Source organism: Arachis hypogaea, chromosome 18 (assembly GCF_003086295.3).
Source record: "Arachis hypogaea cultivar Tifrunner chromosome 18, arahy.Tifrunner.gnm2.J5K5, whole genome shotgun sequence".
Taxonomy (NCBI): domain Eukaryota; kingdom Viridiplantae; phylum Streptophyta; class Magnoliopsida; order Fabales; family Fabaceae; genus Arachis; species Arachis hypogaea.
The window spans coordinates 65,316,713-65,321,045 of record NC_092053.1 but is presented as its reverse complement, the minus strand read 5'-3'; the positions used below and the strand labels follow the sequence as shown (position 1 = coordinate 65,321,045).

The 4,333-nt window shown below is 40.5% G+C and overlaps 1 non-coding gene across 1 annotated transcript; it reads left to right on the top strand.

Moving 5' to 3' along the window:
• The first annotated feature begins 3,829 nt into the window (after window positions 1-3,829).
• Window positions 3,830-3,937, top strand: LOC112774253 (small nucleolar RNA R71). The gene has a single exon (XR_003188749.1). It is a non-coding gene; the product is annotated as a small nucleolar RNA R71 (small nucleolar RNA).
• The last annotated feature ends 396 nt before the right edge of the window (window positions 3,938-4,333 follow it).

The following is a 4,333-nucleotide window of genomic DNA, read 5'->3' as shown; positions in this document are numbered from 1 at the left end:
GAATCTGATTTCTGATCAAGTCCCTCAATTTCAGCCAGAAAATACCTGAAATCACAGAAAAACACACAAACTCATAGTAAAGTCCAGAAATGTGAATTTAACATAAAATCTATTAAAAACATCCCTAAAAGTAACTAGATTCTACTAAAAACATACTAAAAACAATGTCAAAAAGCGTATAAATTATCCGCTCATCACAACACCAAACTTAAATTGTTGCTTGTCCCCAAGCAACTGAAAATCAACATAGGATAAAAAGAATAGAATATACTATAAATTCCAAACTATCAATGAAACATAGCTCCAATCAAATGAGCGGGACTTATAGCTTTTTGCCTCTTGAATAGTTTTGGTATCTCACTTTATCCATTGAGGTTCAGAATGATTGGCATCTATAGGAACTCAGAGTTCAGATAGTGTTATTGATTCTCCTAGTTCAGTATGATGATTCTTGAACACAGCTATTTTATGAGTCTTGGCCGTGGCCCTAAGCACTTTGTTTTCCAGTATTACCACCGGATACATAAATGCCACAGACACATAATTGGGTGAACCTTTTCAGATTGTGACTCAGCTTTGCTAAAGTCCCCAATTAGAGGTGTCCAGGGTTCTTAAGCACACTCCTTTTTTTGCTTTGGACCTTGACTTTAACCGCTCAGTCTCAAGTTTTCACTTGACACCTTCACGCCACAAGCACATGGTTAGGGACAGCTTGGTTTAGCCGCTTAGACCAGGATTTTATTCCTTTAGGTCCTCCTATCCACTGATGCTCAAAGCCTTGGGATCCTTTTTATTTTCCCTTGCCTTTTGGTTTTAAGGGTTTTGGCTTTTTCTGCTTGCTTTTTCTTTTTCTTCTAAAATTTTTTTTTCGCCTATTTTTTTTTCTGCAAGCTTTGTTCTTTGCTGCTTTTTCTTGCTTCAAGAATCATTTTTATGATTTTTCAGATTATCAAATAACATGTTTCCTAGTCATCATTCTTTCAAGAGCCAACATATTTAACATTCTTAAACAACAACTTCAAAAGACATATGCACTGTTCAAGCATACATTCAGAAAACAAGAAGCATTGTCACCACATCAATATAATTAAACTAAGTTCAAGGATAAATTCAAAACTCATGTACTTCTTGTCTTTTGATTTAAAACACATTTTTTTTTAAGAGAGGTGATGGATTCATAGGACATTTATAACTTTAAGACATAGTTACTACTACTAATGATCATGTAATGAAGACACAAACATAGATAAGCACATAACATAGAAAACGAAAAACAGAGAGAGTAAGAACAAGGAATGAGTCCACCTTAGTGATGTCCTTGAGCTCTTCTATGTCTCTTCCTTGTCTTTGCTGCTCCTCCTTCATTGCTTTTAGATCTTCTTTGATTTCATGAAGGATGATGGAGTGCTCTTGATGTTCCACCCTTAGTTGCTTCCAATAATAATGGTGGAAGAAAATGTATCCCCTGAGGTAACTCAGGGATCTCTTGATTTGCAGTCAAATGTTCTACCACTGAGCTATAGATCCTTTACATAATTGTTTTACCACACCAAACTTAGAATGTTGCTCGCCCTCGAGCAAAAGAAGAAGGAATAGATGAAGAAGAAGATGTGGAAATAAAAACTAGGATTATGAGGAGGTAAAGTGGGGATCCTGTGGGGTCCACAGATCCTGAGATGATCCTGTGGTGTCCACAGATCCTGAGGTGTCAAGGCATTTACATCCCTGCACCAATTTAGGCATGCAAAATGCCCTTGCACACAACTCTGGGCGTTCAGCGCCAGGTTGGTGCCCATTTTGAGCGTTCAACGCCCATTTGCTGCCATTTCTGGCGTTGAACGCCAGAACCATGCTTGTTCTGGGCGTTCAGCGCCAGGATGCTCCCATTCTGGGCGTTCAACGCCAGAACTATGCTCTGTTCTGGCGTTTGAACGCCAGACAGATGCTTCTCCAGGGTGTGATTTTTCTTCTGCTGTTTTTGATTCCGTTTTCAATTTTTATATTTATTTTGTGACTCCTCATGATCATGAACCTATAAAGACACATAACTAAGAAAAATATAGTTAGATAAATAAACATTGGGTTGCCTCCCAACAAGCGCTTCTTTAATGTCAATAGCTTGACAGTGGGCTCTCATGGAGCCTCACAGATGTGCAGAGCTTTGTTGAGACTTTCCAACACCAAACTTAGAGTTTGGATATGGGAGTTCAATACCAAACTTAGAGTTTGGTTGTGGCCTCCTAACACCAAACTTAGAGTTTGACTGTGGGGGCTCTGGTTGACTCTGCTTTGAGAGAAGCTTTTCATGCTTCCTCTTCATGGTTGCAGAGGGAGATCCTTGAGTTTTGAATACAAGGGAGTTCTCATTCCATTGAAGGACTATTTCACCTCTGTCAACATCAATCACAGCTCTTGCTGTGGCCAGGAAAGGTCTTCCTAGGATGATGGATTCATCCTCTTCCTTTCCAGTATCCAAGACTATGAAATCAGCAGGGATGTAAAGGCCCTCAACTTTTACCAATACATCTTCTACGTGTCCATAAGCCTGTCTTCTTGAGCTGTCTGCCATCTCTAGTGAGATTTTAGCAGCTTGCACCCCATAGATTCCCAGTTTCTCTATTACAGAGAGAGGCATGAGGTTTATTCCTGAACCAAGGTCACACAGAGCCTTAAAGATCATGGTGCCTATGGTACAGGGTATTATGAACTTTCCAGGATCCTGTCTCTTCTGAGGCAATGTCAGTTGATCCAGATCACTTAGTTCATTGATGAACAAGGGAGGTTCAACTTCCCAAGCATCAATGCCAAACAATTTGGCATTCAGCTTCATGATTGCACCAAGAAACTTGGCAGTTTGCTCTTTAGTGACATCCTCATTCTCTTCAGGAGAGGAATACTCATCAGAGCTCATGAAGGGCATAAGGAGGTTCAATGGAATCTCTATGGTCTCTAGATGAGCCTCAGAGTCCTTTGGTTCCTTAGAGGGAAGCTCCTTATTGACCACTGGACGTCCCAGGGGGTCTTCCTCCTTGGGATTCACGTCCTCTCCTCTCCTCACAGGTTCGGCCATGGCGCTTATGTCAATGGCCTTGCACTCTCCTTTTGGGTTCTCTTCTGTATTGCTTGGGAGAGTACTAGGAGGGATTTCAGTGATCCTTTTACTCAGCTGGCCCACTTGTGCTTCCAGATTTCTAATGGAAGACCTTGTTTCATTCATGAAACTTACAGTGGCCTTAGATAGATCAGAGACTAGATTTGCTAAATTAGAAGCATTTTGTTCAGAGTTCTCTGTCTGTTGCTGAGTTGATGATGGAAAAGGCTTGCTATTGCTAAACCTGTTTCTTCCACCATTATTAAAGCCTTGTTGAGGCTTTTGATCCTTCCATGAGAAATTTGGATGATTTCTCCATGTTGAGTTATAGGTGTTTCCATAAGGTTCACCTAAGTAATTAACCTCTGCTATTGCAGGGTTCTCAGGATCATAGGCTTCTTCTTTAGAAGATGCCTCTTGAGTACTGTTGGATGCAGCTTGCATTCCATGCAGACTCTGAGAAATCATATTGACTTGCTGAGTCAATATTTTGTTCTGAGCCAATATGGCATTCAGAGTATCAACCTCAAGAACTCCCTTCTTCATAGGCGTCCCATTACTCACAGGATTCCTTTCAGAAGTGTACATGAACTGGTTATTAGCAACCATGTCAATGAGTTCTTGAGCTTCTGCAGGCGTTTTCTTTAGGTGAATGGATCCACCTGCAGAAGTGTCCAGTGACATCTTTGATAGCTCAGATAAACCATCATAGAATATATCCAGGATGGTCCATTCTGAAAGCATGTCAGAAGGACATTTTTTGGTCAACTGTTTGTATCTTTCCCAAGCTTCATAGAGAGATTCACCTTCTTTTTGTCTGAAGGTTTGAACATCAGCTCTAAGCTTGCTCAGCTTTTGAGGAGGAAAGTACTTGGCTAAGAAAGCCGTGACCAGCTTATCCCAAGAGTTCAGGCTGTCTTTAGGTTGAGAATCCAACCATAATCTAGCTCTGTCTCTTACAGCAAAAGGGAAAAGCATGAGCCTGTAGACTTCAGGATCTACTCCATTAGTCTTAACAGTATCACATATCTGCAAGAATTCAGTTAAGAACTGAAAAGGATCTTCAGATGGAAGTCCATGAAACTTGCAGTTCTGCTGCATCAGAGAAACTAACTGAGGTTTCAGCTCAAAGTTGTTTGTTCCGATGGCAGGAATGGAGATGCTTCTTCCATGTAAATTGGAATTAGGTGCAGTAAAGTCACCAAGCATCTTCCTTATATTATTATTATTTTCGGCTGCCAT